This window comes from Mustela erminea, chromosome 8, assembly GCF_009829155.1.
Source record: "Mustela erminea isolate mMusErm1 chromosome 8, mMusErm1.Pri, whole genome shotgun sequence".
Lineage (NCBI taxonomy): Eukaryota > Metazoa > Chordata > Mammalia > Carnivora > Mustelidae > Mustela > Mustela erminea.
This window is the reverse complement of record NC_045621.1, coordinates 100,597,735-100,625,639: the sequence shown is the minus strand read 5'-3', so window position 1 is coordinate 100,625,639 and position 27,905 is coordinate 100,597,735. Positions and strand designations below refer to the sequence as shown.

General features: G+C 36.7%; 1 long non-coding RNA gene across 1 annotated transcript in view; it reads left to right on the top strand.

Moving 5' to 3' along the window:
- Positions 1–8,169, top strand: part of LOC116596789 — a 40,636-nt gene extending 32,467 nt beyond the window's left edge. Inside the window, exon 3 of the long non-coding RNA XR_004288315.1 lies at positions 8,093–8,169. This is a non-coding gene — a long non-coding RNA (uncharacterized LOC116596789). The remainder of the gene's footprint in view (positions 1–8,092) is intronic.
- Positions 8,170–27,905: the final 19,736 nt, after the last annotated feature.

The window sequence follows — 27,905 nt, the reverse complement described above, 5'->3', positions numbered from 1 at the left end:
TCGTCCTCATGTACTAAATGTTTGCTGTGTGTTACACATATCTTTAATCTTTATAATAGCTTGTTTGGTTATTTTTCTAATTGTATACAGGAAGCCTAAGAATCTAAGAGAAGTTATGAATTTTGCACAATGTCACCAATATAGAACATTAAATGAAAAGAGTAAAAATCCAAAAGCAGAACTATATGACTAGATATAGTCATATATAACTTTCCCTGCTTCCCCCAGTATATTACTATGGTAGGCAAAATAATAGTGCCAGAAGATGTCTATGTTCTAATCTCTGGAGTCTGTGACTATATTACATAGGCAGGAGGAATTATGGTTGCAGATAGAACTAACATTGTTAATCAACTGATGTTAAACTAAAGAGATTACCTTGGGCAAACTTGGTGGTCCCAATATAATCACAGGTGTCCCTTAAGTGGGGGGAAAGAAAGCAGAAGAATCAGCATCAGGCAGAGGGTATCATGTGAAAAACTCACCTGGTTATCACTGGCTTTGAATATGAAGCGGACCTTGAACCACAAGGAATGTGGGTAACCTTTAGAAGCTGGAAAAGGCAAGAAAAGGAATCCTTACCTAGAGTCTCCAGAAAGGAATCAAGCCCTGCCAACCCCTTGATTTTAGCCCAGTGAGACCCATTTCTGACTTTGGACCTCCAGAACTGTAAGATATGAAATTTGTGTTGTTTTAACCTACTAAGTATATGGTAGTTTGTTACAACAACAGGACCAACTAACATAATCCCTTTGCCTCTCCACTGATGTTGAGACATTGTATATGTGTTTCTGTGTGTGTGTGTGTGTGTGTGTGTGTGATAGAAAGCTATCATGTTTCAAAGGAGTACAGATGAAACTAAACTGGAATTCACCCAGAAGAAGATGGTGGGCCTAGTGAAAGCCAAGAGCAAGAGAAAGTCTGGAGTTGAAAGATGCAGTTTTAAGTCCAATGCCATGAGCCTTAATTATAGTAAGCAGTGAACAGATACTGCTTAATGGATAAATAAGATGATAAATGAATGGAAAACATGCAGACCAGTGCTGATTTATATTTCATCAACCTTACAGAAATATAATTGCAAATTTTTAAAGGTGGAGATGATGTCCCATTGTTTTAACTTGAATTTCTTTGATTATTAAGTTGAAAGTCTTTTGTGTGATTATTAGTTATTTGTCTATTCTCTTTTGTGAATTAACATTCAACTACTGGGAAATTAAGGTCTCTATTTAATTTTAATTTTGTTAGCTCTTTAGAAAGTATAGCTATTAACCTTCCATTTGGCAAAAAGTTTTTGCAAATATAATTTTCCAGTTTGGTGATTATCTTCTAAATATGCTTATAATACCTTGGAAGCACAGATTTACTAAATATTTTGCAATCAAATCTGTTGGATTTCACCCTGGTGACTTCTTCCATTATTTTAAGACCATAATTACTCTGGAATTTGTTTTAGAATAATATGTGAAGGTGAAAATTTATTACTTTTAAAAAATAATTGACAGTATCACTTATTAAATAATCTTCCCCTTCCCTGTTACTTTATTATAATGCTTTATTTAAAATCCTCCAATTCATTTGACATATACTTGTTTTTTTCTCTTTAAGCTAACTATTTTAGTTCATAGGCCTGTTTCTTCATTCTGTGTCATTTTACCATGCTTAAATGTATTACAGCTTTATAGCATGTTTTTTTTTTTTTAAAGATTTTTACTTATTTATTTGATGGACAGAGATCACAAGTAGGCAGAGAGGCAGGCAGAGAGGCAGGCAGAAAGAGAAGGGAGGAAGCAGGCTCTCTGCTCAGCAGAGATTCAGGGCTGGATCCCAGGACCCTGCAGGGCTCAATCCCAGGACCCTGGGATCATGACCCAAGCCAAAGTCAGAGGCTTTAGCCCACTGAGCCACCCAGGCGGCCTTTTATAGCATGTTTTAATGTTACTTATAGTTGCTAGTGGATCCTCACGCTCCGTCCTATCAACCTTGCTTTAAAAACACAATTTTAGCTGTTCAACTGGTTTAATCTTTTAATCTTTCACATAAACATGAGAGTTTGGGGGATTTGGGGGGTAATATTTAACCGAGATTAGTTTAAAAGTGTAGGTGAGCTTCTAAAGATTGGTGATAATTACATCCTTGTTCTTCTGCTCAAGAAAAATCGTATGACTTTTCATTTATTCAAGTTTTCTTATTTGGCTCTTTGTTAGGTATGTGTAATTAATATTTGCCCCTTCACCATCACCTCATGAAGTGGCTTAAAGTTAAGGTATTTCAATTTAAATGGCATCTTGGTTAGGTTTATTCCTAGGTATCTTATGGTTTTGGATGCAATTGTAAATGGGATTGACTCCTTAATTTCTCTTTCTTCTGTCTTGCTGTTGGTGTAGAGAAATGCAACTGATTTTTGTGCATTGATTTTATATCCTGACACTTTACTGAATTCCTGTACAAGTTCTAGCAGTTTTGGAGTGGAGTCTTTTGGGTTTTCCACATATAGTATCATATCATCTGCGAAGAGTGATAATTTGACTTCTTCTTTGCCGATTTGGATGCCTTTAATTTCCTTTTGTTGTCTGATTGCTGAGGCTAGGACCTCTAGTACTATGTTGAATAGCAGTGGTGATAATGGACATCCCTGCCGTGTTCCTGACCTTAGCGGAAAAGCTTTCAGTTTTTCTCCATTGAGAACGATATTTGCGGTGGGTTTTTCATAGATGGCTTTGATGATATTGAGGTATGTGCCCTCTATCCCTACACTTTGAAGAGTTTTGATCAGGAAGGGATGCTGTACTTTGTCAAATGCTTTTTCAGCATCTATTGAGAGTACCATATGGTTCTTGTTCTTTCTTTTATTGATGTGTTGTATCACATTGACTGATTTGTGGATGTTGAACCAACCTTGCAGCCCTGGAATAAATCCCACTTGGTCGTGGTGAATAATCTTTTTAATGTACTGTTGAATCCTATTGGCTAGTATTTTGTTGAGTATTTTCGCATCTGTGTTCATCAAGGATATTGGTCTATAGCTCTCTTTTTTGGTGGGATCCTTGTCTGGTTTTGGGATACCTAGGAATAAACCTAACCAAAGAGACACAGAATCTATACTCAGAAAACTATAAAGTACTCATGAAAGAAATTGAGGAAGACACAAAGAAATGGAAAAATGTTCCATGCTCCTGGATTGGAAGAATAAATATTGTGAAAATGTCTATGCTACCTAAAGCAATCTACACATTTAATGCAATTCCTATCAAAGTACCATCCATCTTTTTCAAAGAAATGGAACAAATAATTCTAAAATTTATATGGAACCAGAAAAGACCTCGAATAGCCAAAGGGATATTGAAAAAGAAAGCCAACGTTGGTGGCTTCACAATTCCGGACTTTAAGCTCTATTACAAAGCTGTCATCATCAAGACAGCATGGTACTGGCACAAAAACAGACACATAGATCAATGGAACAGAATAGAGAGCCCAGAAATAGACCCTCAACTCTACAGTCAACTAATCTTCGACAAAGCAGGAAAGAATGTCCAATGGAAAAAAGACAGCCTCTTCAATAAATGGTGCTGGGAAAATTGGACAGCCACATGCAGAAAAATGAAATTGGACCATTTCCTTACACCACACACAAAAATAGACTCAAAATGGATGAAGGACCTCAATGTGCGAAAAGAATCCATCAAAATCCTTGAGGAGAACACAGGCAGCAACCTCTTTGACCTCTGCCGCAGCAATATCTTCCTAGGAACAACGCCAAAGGCAAGGGAAGCAAGGGCAAAAATGAACTATTGGGATTTCATCAAGATCAAAAGCTTTTGCACAGCAAAGGAAACCGTTAACAAAATCAAAAGACAACTGACAGAATGGGAGAAGATATTTGCAAACGACATATCAGATAAAGGACTAGTGTCCAGAATCTATAAAGAACTTAGCAAACTCAACACCCAAAGAACAAATAATCCAATCAAGAAATGGGCAGAGGACATGAACAGACATTTCTGCAAAGAAGACATCCAGATGGCCAACAGACACATGATAAAGTGCTCCATATCACTCGGCATCAGGGAAATACAAATCAAAACCACAATGAGATATCACCTCACACCAGTCAGAATGGCTAAAATCAACAAGTCAGGAAATGACAGATGCTGGCGAGGATGCGGAGAAAGGGGAACCCTCCTACACTGTTGGTGGGAATGCAAGCTGGTGCAGCCACTCTGGAAAACAGCATGGAGGTTCCTCAAAATGTAGAAAATAGAACTGCCCTATGACCCAGCAATTGCACTATTGGGTATTTACCCTAAAGATACAAACGTAGTGATGCAAAGGGGCACGTGCACCCGAATGTTTATAGCAGCAATGTCCACAATAGCCAAACTATGGAAAGAACCTAGATGTCCATCAACAGATGAATGGATCAAGAGGATGTGGTATATATACACAATGGAATACTATGCAGCCATCAAAAGAAATGAAATCTTGCCATTTGCGACAACATGGATGGAACTAGAGCGTATCATGCTTAGCGAAATAAGTCAAGCAGAGAATGACAACTATCATATGATCTCCCTGATATGAGGAAGTGGTGATGCAACATGGGGGCTTAAGTGGGTAGGAGAAGAATCAATGAAACAAGATGGGATTGGGAGGGAGACAAACCATAAGTGACTCTTAATCTCACAAAACAAACTGAGGGTTGCTGGGGGGAGGGGGTTTAGGAGAAGGGGGTGGGATTATGGACATTGGGGAGGGTATGTGCTTTGGTGAGTGCTGTGAAGTGTGTAAACCTGGTGATTCACAGACCTGTCCCCCTGGGGATAAAAATATATGTTTATAAAAAATAAAAAAAAAAAAATGTCATCTTGGGAATTGTTTATTGCATCTTTTAATTAGTTATTGCTGTATGAATATATGAAATATATGAAATGTGAATTTCAAATATATGAAATATGAAATATGAATATATGAAAATTATCAACTTTTGAATATTTATCTTAGATGGCAGAGATGGGTTTTTAATTCTCATCATTCGTAAGATGACAATCTTGGATTGTTTACTTCTAAGAGTAAACTCTTTTTGTCTTTTTCAAAAACATATGTCTATTGTTTCTTTTTCATGATTTACTTCAGTGGCTAGTTTCTATATCAGTACTGAATGCCTATGAAAATAATGGCCATCTTTCTCTTACTGCTGAGTTTGATAAGAATGTTTTATTGTTGCATTATTGAATCTACTGTTTTCTGTTAACTAAAACTTTTTAAGTGATTCTTCTAACACTAATATATAAATAAGGTGATGTCATGAATAGACACTAAAATTATATTGAATTTTGTATCTGGTAAGTATCTGATAACTGCCAATTACCTGTTGATATGATATTTGATCAAAAGTTACTTAAGATTCTTTGCTCACTGCATTATTAATTATGATCTTACGAACATAGTTCTTTTTTTCCCCTAACAATTTGGGGTCTTCATTAGAAACTTCCATTGTTGCTTTCTAGGTGTGAATAATGGATCCTTCCAGAATGGATCATATATTCTTTTATTCTTTGAATTCTTTCATCTGCCATAAGTTGTTTGTATACCCATGATAGTTATTTTTCCACTTTTATTTTTTTAAAAGATTTATTTATTTATTTGAGAAAGAGAGAAAGAGAGCACATGAATCGGGAAGGGGCAGAGGGAGAGAGAGAGAATCCTCAAGCAGAGCCCCCTCCTCCCCACTGAGCATGAAGCCCAATGTGAAACTCAATCTTAGGACCCCAAGATCATGGCCTGAGCCAAAATCAAGAGCCTGACAATTGAGCCATACAGGTGCCTGTCTTTCTGTACTTTTAGAGAGCATTTTCTTTTTCCTGATACAAGCGTAAAAGTTTTCTTGTTCCATTTCTCAAACAAAAGCACAATGTTCTTTGATAGCAATTCTACCTCAAATTTAAAAGGTACGAAAGAGTGGAATGAAGGAAAGATGCAAATGAAAGCAGAAAGCAAGGAGACACAGAAGGGAGCAGGAAGGTAGAAATGCTATGAATGGACTTAAAAGCAATAGTCAGAATTAATTCATTAATTAATGAATTAATTAATTAGAAATTAATTCATTAATTCATGGTAGATGAATTAATTTTTATCATGTTCCATCTTTTCATATATTATCTTATTTATCTTAATATTAGTAAAGAAACAGAGGTTTAGTGAGGCTGAATAGCTTACCTAAAATTCATGTAGCTTGTATCTTAAGCTTTACCAGTGGGATACAAATAATATAAAATGATTTTCTATATCCACTCTGTCTTTTAAATAGCTCAGTGGAACAAGTGTTTCTCCTGCCCTGTTAGATGAATATTCAGAATCTCATGAATTTCTTGGTGACTCTCAGGGACTAGGAAACCCTGGGGTCAGGTTTAAATCATAAAACAATTTCAGATTACAAATTAGAATGTCCCATCCCCTATAACCATTAACGTTTCCCTCCCCTGACAGAGCCTTAGGCAGGTAGGAATGAACATCCAGAGGAGGACAGCCAAATTCTCTTTTGTTACAGCTCTACATCCTAACCCTTACCCATTACCTATTAGCTGTACACTCCATGTGCCTGGCAGAATGTTGAAGTTAACTCTTCCTTATTTAGGTGCTTCTCAAATTGGGATGTGGGTCTCTGATACTCCTCCCACCGCAGTGGCTGATGATTTCTCCTGGAGATTTTTTTTAAGCCTTGGAACATTGTTGATAATTTAGCAGGAGATTTGCAAGACTCTGGCAGTGACTGGAACTCAGGAACCTTGCCTCCACTTCTTCCTGCTGGGGTCCCCTCCACTTCTTCCTGTGAGGGCAGGCCCACCAGTTAGGTCCTAAACTGATCTCTTGCTACCTTTTTTTTCGGTGGGCGGGAGTCAATTCCACTTTCATCTCTCAACTGCGGAGCAGAATTATTAATGTAGAAAATTCGCTGATTAATCTTTTTGAGGATCCACTCACTGGGTTTGAGAGGAAGAACTTTTGCCTCCCAAAGTTCGCCCAATGGGATTACAGCACTGAGAGCAGCGTGTACTCCAGGCAAATCCACTCTTCCCCACCTCACCAATCCACTCTTTTCCTGATCTTGTAATGCTCCCAAGGGGTCTGGAGGTACTTCAGAGTCATATCACTTGGGTGGTCTGTTTCACAATGCACTTTCATATTTCACATCTGTCACATTAGGAGCTCAGCAGAAGTTTTCACTTCAACAAAGTCCAGTCCACATCTTCGAGGTGGACACAGGTCTCAAACTCAAGTTTCACCACCTCTCAAGACTTCTTTGGTTGTCTTAAATCATAATTATGAGTTTAAAACTCTTGCATGTGGAAGATATTTTCATAAATGTTTCTTTCTTGATACACTCATTGCAGTATTAAGGGAAGTTACAGAAAATTTGAGGCCTCGATGTATCCTCTGCTACAGATGTAGTAAGTCTAGTAATGTCTCTATGCCTGACACTTAGGAGAAAATATGTCAAGCTCCTTGCTAGACTCTGGGAAAATTCAAAATGGAAGAAAAGGCCATTATATTACTATTTGGGGGGGGCATTAATTATCCTTTTGCTAACTGAAAAAAAAAAATAAAAGAAACCAGCCCTTATTTGCAGCTAGCAAATCAATATGTATGAAATAGGTCGGACTGGAGGATAAAAGTGTTTTATGTCATATACGTTAAAAAATAAGTTCCTTCATTTATTTAAAGTTGAGGTCCATTTCTTAAAAAAAGTTATAATATTTATCTGCTTCAGGATTAGAATTAAAATTACAGAACATTTTCCCTCAAGACATTCTTCTTAGAAATTAAACTGCTTGAACTAAGTGAATTAATTTTCTCATCATATTTGTATTTCACTGAAATTCAATTGTCATTTCTCTCTCCCTCTTTGTAGAATATCTGCAAAGTCTCCTTTAGTCCATTTTTCCTCTCAACTGCATTGATTTTCACACTTGAGCCATATTTTTCTTTTTTAATAAATTTCTCTGCACTGCACTCACATATAGATCAATGACTTCCTCCTTCAGAAATCAATGGTACACATGGTTGAAAAATTAACTTTTTTTTTCATTGGCAGGTGTCATTGGCTTCACACGGAATCTGCTTTGGATGAAAATTTCCTTTAGGATCTGAGAAGGTAGAAATGAGTTCTAAGTAAAATAAAGCCCTGGACCTCTGGGAGCCAGGGACCTCATGCAAGGTAGATAGTGTTGCTGACTCTCTAAAGCTTTGTGCATGAAAGAAACAGGTCAGAGACATTGTCTGAAGGCTAGCCTACTGATCTCTTTCCAAGGGCTCAGGCTAAGGCAGTTTCTGCATCCCATAAACATGCAAATAATTCAAAAGAGACTCTTAACTATAGGAAACAAACTGAGGGCTGCTGGAGGGGAGATGAGTGGGGAATGGGGTAACTGGTTGATGGGCATTAAGGAGGGCACATGTAATGAGCACCGGGTGTTGAATGCAGCTGATAAAACTGAACTCCACATCTGAAAGTAATGATACACTATATATTAATCAGTTGAATTTAAATAAAATAAGATTTAGAAGTTCACATAATTCATTTGACTGGGGAATCTTAAGCATCGTTGGTCTCGATGAGATTCCCGTAGGCTTGAAGGAAAGGTCAGGTACTTTGTTTTGAACAAGAAGCCTGAATTCAGATATCTTGATTTGGATTCTTCTGCTCTTGCCTAAAGTTTTATTATTTATTTTCTGCTACTCTTCATTATGAATATTGATCCCTACTTTGTGAGAAAGAAAGGGCAGGTCCATGCAACATGGGGAAGGAGAGGCTGGGCCTGGGTTAAGGTCTCGTGCTTTGTGTGTCTGCAATCATTTTGCCCTCGGAGAGAGTTAATGTTCTGGAGAAATGAACAGGCTCATGAAAACTGGAAGTGAAGATGGTGCTAGAAATCTGGGAATATGAGAGACATTGGTGTTGAATCAACAAGTACGGATGAAATCATTCAGAGAAACTGTACATGGGAGAACAGATTAGAGAAAGGAAGGAAGGTGAAGGGTATGGAGAGATGCGTAATCTCTTGAATCTTACATACTGTGCTTCCGGCTTGATTTGGAACCCCCGCAACACCAGACTTCAAGGGTGTTCCTTCACATTCTAGGTGTGGTTCTTTGCCTGCTGTTCCTTTGTTCATGCTGTTCCCTTTCCTACGATGCTTCTCTCCTTCCTCTCTTGACTCATCTTAACAATATTTTTTATTCTTCCTTCAGGAAGTCTTCCATTAAGCTAGCCATTAAGCTTCCAGTTAAGCTAGCCATTTCTCCCTGAGGTTCCCAAAATATTCTTCTCTGTGATTGCCTCTGTGCCTCTTCTGCACAGTGCAGCTGCCCCTCGGTAGCTGTGGGATCCATGGGATCAGCAGAGAAAACTAAAAAAGCTAGGGGCTGGTGTTGGGAAAATTGGATATCCACAGGCAGGACCTTATCTCACACTTATACAAAAACCACTCAAAATGGACTTCGGACTTAACTGTAAGACCTGAAAGAGAAAAATTGTTAGAAAAAAAATGGAGGGAAAATGCTGCTTGACATGGGTTTGGGCAACGATGTTTTTGGATATGGCACCAAAAACACAAGCAATAAAACCAAAAATAAAGAAGTGGCATTGTATCAAGCCACAAAAGCTTCTTCACAGCTAAGGAAGCAATCAGAAGAATGAAAAAGCCACTTAGACAATGGGAGAAAATACTAGCAAAGTACATATCTGATAAAGGGTTAATATCCAAGATATATAAGAAACTCAACTCAATAACAAAAATTTAAAAAACCCCAAATATTAAGAAAATAAGTAAAAGTCCTGAATAAATAATTCTCTTTTTTAAAAGCTGTGTTTATTTATTTGGTACAGAGAGAGAGCACACACACATGCACACACACACACACACACACACTTGTTAGAACGGCTATTATTAAAAAAAATAGCAAGTGTTGGAGGGGATGTGGAAAAAAGGGACTCTTGCACTGTTGGTGAGAATGTAAATTTGTGCAGCTATTATGGAAAACTATATCGAGATTTCTTTAAAAATTGAAAACAGAACTAACATATAATTCAAGGATCCTGCTTCTGAGTATATATGCAAAGAAGATGAAATCAGCATCTCAAAGAGATCTCTGCATTCCCACATTCACCGCAGCATTACTCACAATATCCAAGACACGAAAACCACCAAAATGTCTGTCAGCGCATGAGTAGATAAAGAAGTTGTAGTATATATACAAAAGGCATACTATTCATTTCTAAAAAGAAGGAAATCCTGACATTTTTGACAATACAGGTGAACCTGGAGGACACTCTATTTTTTTATTTTAGCAAAATAACCCAGACACAGAAAGTAAATATTGTGTGACTTCAGTTAAATGTGTGATCTAAAATACACAAATGCACAGAAGCAAAGAGTAGAATGGTGGGTTCCAGGGGTTAGGGATGGAGAATGCAGGGAGATGTCGGTTAAAGGATTTCATCGAAGTGTTTCATGTTGGTCAAAATTTCAGTTATGCAAGACAAATACATTTGGAAATCTAATGTACAGCATGGTGACTATAATTAATAATATAGTGTTTTATGCTTGATGTATTTGCAAAAAAGAGAAGATCTTAAGTATTCCTAATACATACAAAGAGATAACTATGTGAAGTGATGGACATGTTTATTAGCTTGATTGTAGGGATTATTTCACTGTATACACACACACACACATATATATATGTACATATATATGAATAAATTTGTGTACCTTATATATGTAAAATTTTATTTTCCAATTATACTTCAATAAAACAAACAAAACAGTTATAATGAAATTATATATCCAGGAAATTAACATGGGTTTAGTACTACTAACATTACTATATATATCTATACCATATACACACACACACACACACACACACACACACTATACCATTACTATATATATATATATATATATATATATCTCACAAGGACTTCTTTATGTAATAGTAGGTCACTTGGATATTCTTTTTGTGAAAACTGCTCAGGTCATTAGCCAATTTTTCTATTGGGTTGTTGCTCTTTTCTTCTAATGAAATTTTTAGTTTCCTTGTAATCCTCATTCCTTGAGAATTTTTGTCAAAATATTTATGTGTTAAATTCATTTAAAATAACAATGATTAACCCATACATGTTAACACAATTGATAAATTTAATGAAAAATACCTGTAGTTTCAAATACAAAAACAAATGTAAAGCTCGACATTGTACATTTTTCGAGTGTCTTTAATATCTGGTTTAATGGGAGATGATTGAATTCACATACCCGCTTCTTGGTTCAATTTATTGGAGTATGTCTTGAATTTGTTAATTCGCAGTACACCAAAGTGGATTCAGCCATTACTGATCAATGTGCTTTAATTTTGTTTCCAGTTTTGTAGGGTTTTGTTCTGATTTGTTTTTGCCATCATGAATATGCTCAACAAACATTCTTGTACTTCTTAAACTTTTTTTTTTTTTTTTGAGAGAGAGAGAGAGAGAGGAAGGGCCTGTGCGTGCAGGAGAGGAGGGACAGAGAGAAAGGGAGAAAGAATCTTAAGCAGGCTCCACACCCAGTGCAGAGTCCAATGCAGGGCTCAGATTTCACAACCCTGAGATCGTGACCTGAGCTGAAACCAAGAGTCAGACACTTAACCCACTGAGCCACCCCGGTGCCCCTCTTGTTCTTTTTAAAAGGTTGGAGGAAGGGGGGAGAAGGAGGGGGAGGAGACGGAATCAAAGGCTGGTTGGCTTTCAATATTTAAAGCACATTATTAAAAAAAATAAAATAAAAACACATTATTGGCATCGCAATGCTACTTGGCATCATTAGAACTTACGCTACAATAACTGAAGCCCGCTCAAATATTATGCTTTTAGACAGCTTTATAAGTTACAACTTTCCCAGGTTCATCATCTCCCTAACAAGCCACTTCCCCAAATAATACATTGGGGACAACGGAGGAGGAAGAGAAAGTAAACACAATCACCTCAGTTACAGTCTCTCATCCCAGGGCCTGTCACCTCACGATCTTATTTCCTTCTTCTTCTTGCCTCTGGGCACCATATAACTTCGACTACCCACCTATTATCACGGGCACTTAAATTCCCTAGGCTTTTTGGCACAAAAGTATTAGTATTCCACATGAGGCAAACGCTGATAGTATTGAAATCCTGAGACTCCATTCTATCTGACCATATACTAATCATAAAAAGGAGCCTAAGGAGTAAAAATCATAGTGTGGGATAAAAGAAAGCCACAAAAGTGCTAAGTGGGAATAAAAAGGAAGAAGAATATGGCCCTCCAGCCTGTCACACCAGTTCCTAATATACACCCCCATCCATTCAGCGTTGTGTTAGACTCACTAAGTCTCTGTCTGTTTTGCCCATGAGACTGGGACTTCTTTTAGGTCAGACAGCACCTTTATTATTACTTCTTGTGTCCTTAGCATCTAGCAGTGAATGCGATTCAATATAACGTTTTTTTGTTTAGTGTGTTTGTTCGGAAACAAATAAATAAATTGTGTTCGTGTGTATTCACTGAACACATACATACTGAGCTGGGACAGTGTTTTATAAGTTTAGGCTACTTCAAAAAAAAATTCCCATCCCGTGGAGCTTGCATTCTCTCAGGAAGGAGATAGATACTAATTAAGAAACATAACTGTGAATAAATCATATGATACAGTAAAAAGTGGTTATTGTGGAAAAAAAGAAAAAGTACAGCAACATTAGCGGGATTGACAAGGGGCAGGGTCTGTAGCAGATTGCATGGTTGAAAAGGGAATTCAGGGTGGGGCTTGTTATATAGATGAGAGTTCACCAGAAATTGGAAGGGAGGCGTCGGGATGTGGAGGGCTCACTGTGGTCACAAAGGAGCAAGGAGGCTGGCGCTCTTGGAGAGGAGACAGCTGGGGGCGGGCACCAGGAGTGGTCAAATTGTAGGTCACATGGCAGCTCCTTGGCAAGTGGGGTGAGTTTTGAATGCAAGTATAAAGGGAAGAGTTGACAGGAACGACATTCTACGTTTTAAAAGGTTCTCACTTACATTGTGAAAGAACCCATCTGAATTCTGTGCGGTAGAGAGAGGAAAGCAGGGATCACCATTAGAAGGCTCATGACCTCATTCAGGTGGATGGCAGGTAGCTCAGACGAGGTGCTAGCAGTGGGAAGGATTCAAATGTAGATGGGGTTGATGGCAGAGCTGATCTGGTAGGATTCCCTGATGACGATTCTTTGCTTGACCAAATTTTAGTCAGGCCCCTGCACTTTCCTGAGGCCCAGCTGTGCACTTCCTTATAAAATCCAGTTTTAATATGAACCTTGCCAGATCACCCTTGATATCTGCTCAGTATTCCTCACTCCCCAGTCTTGGTGTCCTGTCAAACTGGTCTGCTTTCAGCAGAAATCCTATTAGGTTGATTCACGCAGAATTCTTCCTAGATTTCATGTCTCTTCTTGGTAATTTTTCTATTCACTGACTCCCACTCCGGGGTAGAAATCCCTTCTTGTCTCATGTATTTGAAATGGAGCACAGGTCTGTACTGGGGGTTCCTTCCCCCAATTGCAATAGTCCTGAATGAATTCTCCTTTACAATTTTAACTTCCGTTTGCCTCTGGCTTTCTTTGGCATCCCCAGTGGGCTGGATTTGGGGTGCATGAAGAGGAAAGGTCCAAGGTTTCTGGATTAAGTGAAGGGAAAAACGGAGTAGTTACCAAGTGAAAACAGAAACTTCAGGTGAACCAGGCGTAAGTTTAAGATAACTAAAGCACATAAAATTTTTCTTTTGTTTCTGGTAGATTTTATGCACTTCTCATCTCTTTCCTTTTCCAATTGCTACCCAGAAGGCTTCCCCATATGTCATTGTTATTTATCAGTTGTCCAAACAAAATGTGTTTTTAGATTTGAGGCTTTTTAAATATGTCTAGGAGGGATGTAATCAACTTACTCTGGCTGTAATTAGGAATGTCATCTGGAGAATCACATCCGGCTACATTTTTAGGTATATCTTAACTGGCCATCACCATTAACTATACACAAAAATAGTTATAAAAATTAAGATTAATGAATTGTTATTGCTAACACACAAGACACCATGATATATACTTATAGTAGATAGCAGCAACCCCGTACAATTACAACATTATTTTTTCAATATGAGAACGCAGAGAATCCTTGGGGCACAATAATTATTACCTCATTTTTTCTCCTGACAGTGGTTTTAGGACTACCTAGGTAAGAATACTGTTAAATAGAACAAATTCTATAATATGCTATTAACCAACTATCAAATATATGAGATCTGGATTCTCTAAGAGTTTATTCCTCTTATTACTTATGCCATCTCATGAACGTGCCAAATAGGAAGGAAATAAACTGCCTGTCTCTAACAAACTCACATGATATAAGGGAAGTGAGGGGGGGAAGAAAAGCTACCTGATTATTTTATCAGATTCTGAAATCCAGAGTATCAAGGTAGACTCTCCAATAAATCACTGGAATGAAATGAGATGCAGCTAGGATGGATGCTTTTTAAATTCGTTGCTTATAAATTTGAGCAGCCTGCAGAAGATGTGCGTGGGCGGTAACCATTGGAAAGTGACCTGGAGTAGCCGGGATTTGCTTGGCAGGAAAAAAAAAAATACATCAAGTGAATAAAGTAAATTGAGACCTATATAAAAATCTGTGATTTAAAAAGTGTGTTAAAAATCTGTGGTTACTCTCTCATTTTACAGTTGAGGAGATAACGATCAGCTGGTGGGGTCAAAACTGAGCTCACTCTCAGATACCTGGGTGGCTCAGGGAGTTAAGCGTCTGCCTTCAGCTTAGGTCATGATCCTAGGGTCCTGGGTCTGAGTCCTGCATCTAGGCTCCCTGTTCAGAAGGGAGACTGTTTTTCTCTCTGCTCCTCCCCCTGCTTGCACTCTCTCTCTGTCTCCCTCTCTGACAGATATATAAATAAAATCTTAAAAAAAACAAAACAGAACAAAACAAACAAAAAAACCCACAAAATCTGAGACTAACCAATCTTGCCTCCTGACATTAGGGACTAAATAACCATGATAACCTGGAGCACAACAGGTCCAAAGGAACATGAAGAACAGTGGATCGTGTAGAATGAAGTGTGCGAGTCATGGTATGTTAAGCCCTGAAACATCAATAACGAAGCAGCAGGTGTGCAAAGCATTTTCTCCTTTGAGAGAGGATGTCCCTGGGAAGGACAGAGCGTGACCCAGGCCGTCTCATCCTAAATCTGATAATGGCAGATGAACTGGCAAAAAGACTAAGATTTGTGAGAGGAGAGTCCTATCATGGAACGCTTTAATCAGGACAGTTCTGGTTCCCTAGGATTGGTCATAATAAACATCCTTGGGACTGATTTATTCCTAGACCATTGCTCCTTGGAAAGTGACACAAAAACTAGCAACAGAGCACAAAATTAAATATTTCATGATGAAGACGACTCTCTTTTCTGTACAAAAAATGGAGCTAGGGACGTTACCTAGAAACTTACTTTAGCTGGGGGATCTCATGTGCTAATCTGGCCCGACTATATCCAATGCAGCAAGACCTGTGACTTCTGCACGCCCTGTAGCATGATTAGTGGATGCTGGAAATTTTTACTATGGCTTGCTGGTAGATCAGTCTTCTAACTCACGGGTATCTGATTTGATGATCCCATCTCTTCCGTTGTCTCAGATGCTTCGTGGAATTTCATCGGGGCTATGGAGGAAATATCCATCCACAATGCAAAGAAAGTAGAACACAAAAAGGTAGCAGGCCAAGAAACCAAAGCAAAGGTAAATGGTACAGGAGTTCAGATCCTGAATTATTTTGATCCTTCCACGAAATTCAGAAGTTCTCAGTGTCCGCGCCATGGTGTAATGGGTCAGGGGCTTGAGAGTATAGGAAAAGATGCCCACTACTATCAAACATGATCAGTTAATGTTCAGTTTATTAATGACAAAGCCTGTTAAATGACATTCTCCTAAAAATTAGGAGATACTTCAGGACTTTTGAATTAATTAATTAAGAGAGTGGGAGCAGGGGAGGAGAGAGCAGAGGAAGAGAGAGAGAAATGTCTCTCTCCAACATGGGGCTCAATCTCACAACCCTGAGATCAGGACCTAAGCAGAAATCAATAGTTATTCACTTAACCCACTGAGGCACCTAGGTGCCCCCGGGAGTTACAAATTTAATAAAATAAATGTCTGTAGATATTTAAACATTGCTTATAAACCCTTTGGATCAAATGCACCAAATTATTTCATTATAATGACAGATTAAATACACTTTTTAAATTAAAAGGACATTAAACACATGTTAGTGCAATTTCATTTACAAGAATTGTACTAAACACAAATGGTTATAGAAGTGTCTAGACGGTAAGTCTAATATATCTCATTTTTTATGCTTTTTTTCTTATTTTTACTTTTATTTTTATATCTTATTCGAGTTACCTTTCTAAACTGCTTTTGATGCCTTCTTGACCAGCTTAAGTTATAGAATCTGAATTATCAACTTTTTTTTTAGTGAAAGAGAGAGCGAGAGAGAGTGAGCATGTGTATGTGTGTGAGTGGTGTGTGGGGAGGGGGTGCAGAGGGAGAGAGAAAGAGAGAGAAAATCTCAAGCAGACTCCCTGCTAAATGTGGAGGGCAGTGTGGGGCTCAATCCCATGACCTGAGCGCATGACCTGAGCCGAAGTCAAGAGTCAGCTGCTTAGCCTGCTGAGTTACCCAGGTGCCCCTGATTAACTTTCTGATGCTCAGAGCTGTCATAGAAATGTCTCTTTTGCTTTGTAAACTACGTGGCTCTTTTTCTAGCTGAACTTTGTTACCTCACCATTACTTTTACTTTTGATTAAAGTTTCTATTTTGAGATAACTGCATATTTACACACAGCTATAAAAAGTAATACAGGGGAATACCGTGTGTCCTTTACCAGTTTCTCTCAAGGTAACATCATTAGAAAACTACAGGAAAAAACTATAGGATATTGACAGATTGAGAACATTTCTGTAACACAAGAATCTCTCCTGTGGCCCTTTTAGAACCACTCCCAATTCTGCTCTGCCAGCACCTTCTACTTAAACCTTGGCAAACTCTAATCTATTTTGCATTCCTATAAATTCAATCATTTCAAATATCTTATATAAATTGAATCATATTGTATATTCTTTCGAGAATGCCTTTTTTCACTCATAATAATGTCCTTGAGATGCATTCAAATGTAATTGCTGAGTAGTATTATTACACTGTATGGATTTATTAGTTTGTTTAACCCTTCACCAGCTGGAAAATATCCAGATTTCCAGTTTCTGTTATCCTGAATACACCTGCTGTGAATATTTGCATACAGGTTTTTGTGTGAAAGTAAGTCTTGCTTTCTCCGGGACAAGTATTCAGGAGGGAAATTGTTAGTTTGCATGCTAGTTCATGTTAAGGTTTTTAGGAAACTGTCAAACTATTTTCCAGAGGGGCTGTACAATTTGTGTGCCCACAGCAACTTATGAATGATAAATTTTGATTGCCCACATGGCTAATGACTTAGCATATTTCATACTTTTACTCTTCATCTATTCTCTTCGATGAAATGCTTTCTCACGTTCTCTGCCAATTTTCTAATGGAATTGTTCGTTTGTTTTTACACTGAAGTTTTGAGAGTGTGTCATATATTCTAGGTGCTAGTGCTTTGTTAGATATGTGATTTATAAATGTTTTATCTCAGTATGTACCTTGTCTTTTCATCCTTTCATAGGGTTTTGCAGAACAAACATTTCTACTTGTGATAAAGTCTAAATTATAGGTTTTTCTTTTTATGAATTATGTTTCTGATAATATGTGCAAAACTTAATTGCCTAGCTTAAGATCCTGAAGATTTTTGGTCTAAAACCTTATAATTTTATGTCTAGCATTTGAATCTGAGATCCATATTGAGTTAACTTCTTAATAAGGTGTGAAACTTTGGTTGAAGTTCATTTTTTTCTGCCTATAGTCAATCAACTGCCATACGACCATTTGTTTAAAAAGCTGCCTTCATCCATTGAATTACTTTTGTACATCAGTCAAAAATCTGGTGGTTATATTTGTGTGGTTCTATTTCTGGTTCTTTGTTCTTTTCCATTGATCTATGAATGTATCTATCCCTCTGTCATGTTCCATAATAAGTCTTTGATGATCTATGAATGTATCTATCCCTCTGTCATGTTCCATAATAAGTCTTTGAAGTCAGGTAGACTGATTTCTCCCACTTCATTCTTCATTTTCAAAACTGTTTTAGCTATTCTAGTTTCTTTATCTTTCCATATAGATTCTATATCAACAAAATTTTTGTTGGCATTTTGATAGGAATTGTGTTAAACTATTTATTAGGGTAGAATAGCATATAATTGTTCAATCCATGAAAATGGTATGTCTTCTTTAATCTTATTTGTATCTTCTTTGACTACTTTTATCAGTGTTTTGTAACTTTGAGCATACTGTTCATTTTTTTTACTAGATTTACATCTAAGTGTTTCCTTTTCTGGAGAAATTTTAAATGCACTACATTCCTAATATCAATGGGTAATTGCTATTATGTCAAAATTCAATAGATTTTTATGTTAATCTTGCAACATTTGACCTTGCTCAACTGACTTAATAGTTCTAAAAGTTTATGTACAGATTTCTTGAGTTTCCTAAATAGACCATAATGTCATATGTAAGTAGGAACAATTTTATTTCTTTCTTTTCAATCTGAATGATTTTTAGTTCCTTTTCTTGTATTAATGCACTAAATAAAACTTGCTGCTCCCTGTTGAATAGCAGTGTGAAAGGACAACTTTGCTTTGTTTCTAATTTTAGGGGGAAAATGTTCAGTTTTTCCCCATGGAAAATCATCTTTTAAATTATGCTGTTGAGCCCACCCAGTGAAATTTTATTGTCTGTCTTTGTATTCTTCAGTTCCAAAATTTCCATTTGGTTCTTCTCTGTATTGTCTATATCTTTATTGAAACTAACTTCTTTCCCTACTTTCTTTTCTTTCTTTCCTCTTTCTTTCTCTCACTCCTTTCTTCTCCCCTTCCTCCCTTCCTTCCTTTCTTCCCTCTCTTTCTTTTTTCTATTTTTCAGTTATGTTTTTTTTTAAAGATTTTATTTATTTATTTGACAGGCAGAGATCACAAGTAGGCAGAGTGACAGGCAGAAAGAGGAGGAAGCAGGCTCCCCGCTGAGCAGAGAGCACGATGTTGGGCTCAATCCCAGGACACTGAGATCATGACCTGAGCTGAAGGCAGAGGCTTAACCCACTGAGCCACCCAGGTGCCCCTATTTTTCAGTTATGTTTATAATTACTATTGAATAGCTATTATGTTAATGACTACTTTAAAAAATGTCTAAAAATTCTAACCTCTTTAACATGTTAATATTGTCATTTATTGACTGTTTTCTTTTCATTTAATTTGAGATCTTCCTGGTTCTTGGTATGAATAATGATTTTTATCATTTTTGTTATTATTTAATAAGTCTCTGAATCTTACTTAAACTTTTTCTTATGGCTGGCTTCTTATGACACCACTCTGGCAGAAGAAGGAATATTTCCACCTAATTACTGCCACGTGTGATTAAAATTCCTCTTTTGGGGGCACCTGGGTGGCTCGGTGGGTTAAAGCCTCTGCCTTCGGCTCAGGTCATGATCCCAGGGTCCTGGGATCCAGCCCTGCATCGGGCTCTCTGCTCAGTGGGGAGCCTGCTTCCTCCTCTGTCTCTGCCTGCTTCTCTGCCTACTTGTGATCTCTGTCTGTCAAATAAATAAGCAAGTAAATAAAAATCTTAAAAAAAAAATTAAAAACCCTCAGGTTGTTTTTCAGAGTCCATAGTTGAAGGGGCGGGGGGTGGGAGGTTGGGGGAACCAGGTGGTGCGTATTAGGGAGGGCACATATTGCATGGAGCACGGGATGTGGTGCAAAAACAATGAGCACTGTTACTCTGAAAAGAAACAAAAAGAAAATAAAGATCACTGGGGTGGGGGGAGCTGGGTAGCTCAGTCGGTTAAGTCTCTGCTTTGGACTCAGGTCATGATCTCAGGGTCCTGGGATCGAGCCCTGCATCAGGCTCCCTGCTCAGCAGGGAGCCTGCCTCTCCCTCTCTCTGCCTACTTGTGATGTCTGTCAAATAAATAAATAAAATCTTAAAATAAAATAAAATAAAATAAAATAAAATTCCTCTTTCCCCACTTGGCTTTTATTGATGTCTGAGGGAAGAGACCTGCTCATTACTGCTGGGCAGGAGTGAGAGTTCTAGCTCCTCATGTGGCCTCCACTGGTACCTCCTTAACTGAGAAAGCTAGGAGTGCCTCATTATTGCTCCCCATATAGTCTCCATTGACAACACAGGTGGAAGGAGTGGCTGTAATACTGCTGGACTGTAGCATAAATCATGACTTTCAAACCTCTTATGACAGCACACAGTAGAGTGATGGAGGAATGCCTTGTTACTGCCAGGTAAAGGACTATGACCACATGAATACTCCCCATCTGCTCTCCACAGATACGGTGAGGCAGGAGGAGCTATCTTAAACTACCTGACAGAGATGAAAGTCCCTGCTAGGTCTCTGTCACTTCCTGGGGTTGGGGCAGCAGGGGCACGTGGCGGGAATAGAAGCCTAGGCTCTTCACTCAGCCTTTATTGACATGGTGGGATGTAGCCACAGCTTGTTTATTTGTTTTTCTGTCATGTTTGACTGGAGTAGGGCAATTATATTCTAAAAATTTTGTCTTGCTAGGCTGATCCTTTCCTGGTTCTTCGACCAAGGGGAGAGGGTTTTGTTGGGCCTTTTTGTTTATTTGTTGTTTTTGTCTGCACCTGTCAACATTTCCAAGTTGCTGGCTTCTTCAGCTCAAAATCTGGTATATAAGGAACAAAAGAAGGGAATGCACCACCATGTCATCTCACGGGTGCCAAGCTCCTTAGTTCATGTCCTTTCTTCTCTCCCTTTCAAAGTATTCTTATATGTATTTTACACATATTGTCCAAAGTTTTTGCTTGTACTTAGCAAGAGAAACAGGGAAAGTGGCAGACCACTCCTTTAGATTCATTCAGATAGTGTTATACAACCAGGTGTCCTGGCATTATGACACACTGATCTGACTTGATAAGTTATTTGATAGTATATTTAAACCTTAATAGTATCTTGTTGTAATTAATGGGATTGCATAGAAATTTTAAATTCTGAGGGCTGAATAATCTACTAGCACAACTAAAACCTTCCTTAGGATTCTAGCTAATTTGTCATCTGAAATATATGGCTGAAACGTCTTTCTGCTCATCACAGGATATGACCACCTGTGGTGAATAAATGTGGAATCCCTTTCTTCCTGTTTACTATGAGTAACCACTGACACTGTCACTTCCACATTTATTTTCACACTTATTTTAATTAAATGCAATAAAGAAGAGCTGGCTTCTTGCTTTTTCTCTGAACAATTCCATACATATTGCTGCTTTATGGTAGGATAAAGAGATTTCAGACCTATTATGATTTTCCTCAAGACACAGGGTCCACCAATCTCCAAAGAGCTTAGGAAACAATATTCCAAAGATCTCAGTAAACAATGCTAACAGATACCAAAATCTGAGCTATAACTGCGTGCAGGAGAATTGGTGGTGGGCCAAACTATGGCTGTGATGTTTGACTGCCAACAGTAATACAAAATACCTTTTAAGGAAGAGGATCATATGGTTTATTTCCAAATTAAACTGGACACAGATAAATCTTTGTACTTTGTTAAAATGTAACCCTGAGTTTTCTAGTTGACATGATCATTTCATGTTTTTATTAATTCCTCATCTAATTAGAATTATTCTTCTTTATCTTTTATAAACTACATTTATTACAGAAGAGTTTACCTATGTTCCCCATTGTTTATATGGGTTCTCCATTGTCTTGGCTACAAAATATTCCCTTCACCGATGTGGTTACTTTGTTTTTTTCCTGGATTTTCTAAAGCTCAAAATATTCCTATAGTTATAGGTTAAAAACCAAAGAATGGGTCTAGATCTCTACTTTTTGACCATAGGATAGGCAGTTATATATAGAATGATTTAGAAATAGTTGGTTCTAAAGATGTTTATTTTGGGTTACTCAAAAAAGCAAAATATAATAGAGGGACATAGCAACTTATTATCAGAGAAGTCTCAATTTTTAAGATCAAGGGACACTTATAAGCAATTCAAAGATAAAATATGTCATGTAAGCTAGCTCACCAGATGGTTTGGAGTATCCCAACCTAGGTATTGATTTCTGCTTGAGAAACTATGGTGAGTGTCAATTAATTGGAGATATCTTTTCTTTGGATATTTCATAGTATTTTGGACAGATGTTTTTAAAATGCACAATTCTCTTTGGAAAAGAGTTTGGGTAAGAAAAATAAGAGAAATCAAATTCTAATTGTAACTGGATTTGACTATTCTTTAAACATGACAATTTTTTCATGACTTTTACTTTTAAAGATTTAATATTTATTTATTTATTTATTTGAGAGAGAAAGAGAGGCACACAGCAGAGGAAGAGGCAGAGGGAGAGGGAGAAGTAGGCTCCCCATTGAGCAGGGAGCCCAATATTGGGGATTCATGCAAGGACACTGGGATTGTGACCTGGACATAAGGCAGATGTTTAACAGACTGACCACCTGAGCACCCCCATGAGCCTTACTTTTAAAAATACTGGATGGTATATGAGATGGATAGGAAATAAGCTGTTATTTTAGTTAGAAAATGTGGATTAGAACAGGACTGTTCTTTGGGTATGGAACTGTATTCTTCTAAGTCTGACTTTGCTTATTCATTAAATGGGGATAGTTATATAAATCTAGTAAAGTTATTGTAGGACTGACATAAAAACACGTACAAAATACTTTTTGTATAAATGAATTTTTCCCAATTGATGTTAAGCCTCATAACTACTTATCGTATTCACTTTCATTTTATTTATGCTTAACACCAGTGCCTAGTACATATTTGGTTCTTAATATTATAAGACAATTAATTGATTGTTAATTAAACACTGTTTGTTTTCTTCAACTCCTTTTCTTCATATTAATATTCCCCCACTCACTGTGGGGTCCACATAAAGAAAAACATTCCCAAATTTATGACAATCATATGACATAAAAACTAACCAATTGTTGTATCATCTATTGAAATATATTCACTTTTTTCATTTCTTTAATATCTTTTCAAATGTGATTTTTGATGACATATTATTCTCAATCATGTATTCTCATTGGTTAATAAGTTGGTTTTTATCCTCAGTATACTCAGACATGTTTTTCTTGAATGTACTATAACTATTATTTGGTACTATGTGTTGAAGACAGAGTTTGTATAAATATCAAGGAAGTTTATTTATTTAGGGTAACTTTTGAAATGCTAGAGTAAATAATAATTTTTTAGCATGATAACAAATGACCCATCATGCATATTTGAATATCAACAGGGCAAAAATTACATGAACATTCATAAATAAGATGAAAATAAATTCAGACACATATACACACATATATTGTATTTTTATATTATGGAAAGTTTAATGATGCCTATGTTTTAAAAAGGCAACTACAGCTGCCCTTTATTAAGAATATCTGTTAATTTTGAAAGGTATGTGGAGAAAATGGAGTGTTTTAATGATCTTCAAACTGCTCAGGGTTGCAAACTATAAACACTGTGGCAAAGATAGGGTATAGTGTTTACCTTGGAGAAGAGAGGACTCAGATGCTTGAGAAAACTTGTTTTCAAGACAGGTATCTTTTGTAAAAGATATGGGCTTTTTTGTTTGTTTGTTTGTTTTGTTTTTTTAAGATTCTATTTGTCAGGGAGAGAGAGCACAAGCAGTCAGAGGCAGGGAGAGAAGCAGGCTCCCTGCTGAACAAGGAGCCTGATGTGGGCCTCGATCCCAGGACCCAGAGATCATGACCTGAGCCAAAGGCAGTGGTGTAACCAACTGAGCCACCCAAGTGTCCATTGTAAAGGATATGAGCATGTTATTTCTATCTCTAGAAGATAGAACACAAGAAGATTGGCTTCAATTATGAATGGAAAGTTCTCTTAGACATCTGACAATAACTTCAATGAAGAAACAGACCAAACAAAGGAGATTTGAAGTTCATTCTCCAGAGAGATCCTTAAAAGAGGGGGAAAAAAAAACCTCCATTGTAAATGCCTTATCTGAAGGTTGGGTTAAAAACAGAAAAGGGAGTAAATTAGATCTTTCCAAATTTAGGATTAAAAAAATGCTAAGTGAAATATCCTCAGTGAACTCTTCTTCATGTTTATCTCATATATATTCTGATGACTTTTTTGGTCATATTAATATATTTACTACTCTTTATGGGTGTGTATGGGGTTCAAAAACTATCATTAGGAAAATAAAAATACAAGTCACAAACTGGAAGAAAATATTCAAATATTGTATATCTGATAAAGAGTTTATACATAAAGTATTAAAAACTCAAAACCCAGTAATAATGAAACATAAAAAACAATTAAAAATCAATACAAGATTTGAGTAGAAATACATTCAACAGCATGTCAATGGCTTATAACACAAAATAATAATAATAATAACACAGAATTCTGCTCCTAGGTTTGAGAAATTAGATGTCTATAAAAAGTCTTTTACACAAATGTCCATGTTGGCAATAGTCAAAAGATGCCAAACACAGAAACAATTCAAATATCCACTCACTGTTAATGAATAAACAAAATATTTTATGTCCATATAACAAAAAACTATTTAGCAATTTAAAAGACTGGACAACAGATGTAAGTCATCATGTGGATTAATCTCAAAATGATTATGTTATGTCAGGGTTTTCCAATCTTGGTCACATGAAATTTGGGGATTAGATAATTTTTTGATGTGCGTGAGTTGCCCTTTGCATTGTAGAATGTTTAGTAGCATCCTTAATTTCTATCTTCTAGATCCCAGTAGAACCTGCCCCAGTTGTGATATTTAGAAACATTTGTAGACATTGGTGAATGTCCCTGGGTGAAAGTTACTCCTGGTTACAAACCACTGTGCAACGTAAAAAATCATCTATATGATTCTATTTATAGGGAAACGTCCGATAAGGCAAATCTATAGAGACAGAAAATAGATGAATAGTTTTCTGGCTAGAGTGGAATAGGAGGCTGACTCCAAACAGAGTGTGTGATCTCTTTGGGTGATGGAAATGTACTAAAAGTTGATTGTGGTGATAGCTGAATAACCCTGCAAACTTAATAAAAGTCATTGAATTGTACATTTATAACAAGTGACTTTTATTTTTTGTAAATTATCCATCAATAAAAATGTTAAAAATAAAATAGATATATTTACTAATCTTAAATATTTAAACACATGAATAAAGTCAAACTGAAAAATGAAAAAAGGACAAATATAATTCTTAGAGATGAGAAGTAAAATCTATGAAATTAAAATTCCACAGAAGGGCATTAAAAGTACATAAGATTCTGCAGAAGAAAAGAAAAGCCTATTGAAATTGTACAAAATAAAACCTGGAGTGGGAAGAGAGTGAATAAAATAAGCACGGCCTCAGTGATTGGTAGGGCATCATCAAATCCTCAGTGAAATCGTGTAACATATATGTATGTCAACATAAAAGACAGCAAAGATAGACACACAAATTTTTGAAAAACAGTTTTAAACAGAAAAGTTTCATGATAATTAAAATTAAAAAAAATTACTATAATTACTTTATAGAAAGAGTCAATAAACAATAACCCCATGGGCCAGATACAGTCCATGGCCTGTTTTTGTATAACTCTCAACTATGGATAGTTTAGCTTTTTATTTAAGATTTAAAAATAAAAACAAAAAATATGCAACAGAAAACTTATCTGGTCCACAAAACCTAAAATATTTCTTATCTATACCTCAATAGAGAAAGTTTGCATTCTTTGCAGTAGAGGAACTAATAGGAAAAAACTATAACTCTCATTATAAACTATGTGATCCAAAGACAATAGAATAATATCTTCAAAATGTTAGAACAGTAATACTGACAGCATAGTATCCAATATCCAGTGAAAACATATATTTGCAAATGAAGACAAAATACAGACTTTTTTAAAAAAAGATTTTATTTATTTATTTGACAGACAGAGATCACAAGTAGGTAGAGAGGCCGGCAGAGAGAGATGGGGGGAGGCAGGTTCCCTACTGAGCAGAGAGCCCAATGCAGGGCTCTATCCCAGGACCCTGGGATCATGACCTGAGCCAAAAGCAGAGCCTTTAACCCACTGAGCCACCCAGGTGCCCCAAAATACAGACTTTTTAAAGATGAAAATTGAACTTGTTTCTAATGTAACTACCCAACAGGAAATTTAGAGAAAATCAACAAAATCAAAAGCTGATCTTTGGGGAAAATCAACAAAATAGAGAAACCTTTAGCAATCTGATTGAGAAACAATAAGCAAACAAGCAAATTATATTACACATGAGAAAGGAGATATCACTACAGATCATAAAGATATTTAAAGGAAAATAAGAAAATATTTTGTATAACTCAAAGTCATAAATGCAATACTAAGGGGAAATGGACAAATACCCTGAGAGATACAAACTAGCTCATTCAAGATATAGCTTTTTATCTATTAAAGAAGTTTGACTGTAATTACAAACATCTCCATGTAGAAACATAAATTGGTGCAGCCACTCTGGAATATGGTATGGATTTTCTTAAACAGAATTAAAAACTGAACTACCTTAAGATCCAGCAATTCCATTTCTGGATATTTGTCTGAAGAAAACAAAAACACTAACTCAAAAAGATATCTGCACCTTCATGTTCATTGCAGCATTATCTAAAATAGCCAAGACCCAAAACAACCTAAGTGTCCAATAATGGATGGATGGATAAAAAAAATATTGTATGTACATAGAATGGAATATTATTCAGAGATAAAATTGCCATTTGTGACATGGCTGGATTTTGTAGGCATTGTACTAAATTAAATAAGTTAGAGAAAGACAAAGACAGTATGATCTCACTTATATGTGGAAACCAAAAACAACAACAAAATACCCAAAATAAAACACTAAAAATGAACTCATAGACACAAAAACAAATTCGTAGTTGCCAGGGGCAGGAGGTGAGGTATAGGTAAAATGGGTGAAGATGGTTAAAAGGGATAGACTAAAATTATAAAATATGTAAGTTCTAGGCTGTAATATGCAGCATGGTGACCATAGATAATAATACTATATTTGAAAGTGGTTAAGAGAGAAGATCTTACTTTATATGGAAAGCCCAAAAGACTCCACTCCCAATATACTAGAACTCATACAGCAATTCAGTAATGTGGCACGATACAAAACCAATGTACAGAAATCAGTTGCTTTCTTATACACTAACAATGAAAATACAGAAAGGGAAATTAGAGAATTGATTCCATTTATTATAACAACAAGAACTATAAAATACCTGGGAATAAACCCAACCAAAGAGGTAAAGGATTTGTACTCAAGGAACTACAGAACATTCATGAAAGAAATCGAAGAAGACACGAAAAGATGGAAAACCATCCCATGCTCATGGATTGAAGAATAAACATTGCTAAAATGTCTATACTGCCTAGAGCAATCTACACTTTCAATGCCGATCAAAATTCTGTGGGCATTTTTCAAATAGCTGGAACAAACAATCCTAAAGTTTGTGTGGAACCAGAAGAGACCCCGAATTGCTAAGGAAATGTTGAAAAAGAAAAATAAAACTGGGGGCAACATGTTGCTTGATTTCAAGCTTTATTACAGAGCTGTGATCACCAAGACAGCATGGCACTGGCACAAAAACAGACACATAGACCATTGGAAAAGAGTAGAGAGCCCACATACAGACCC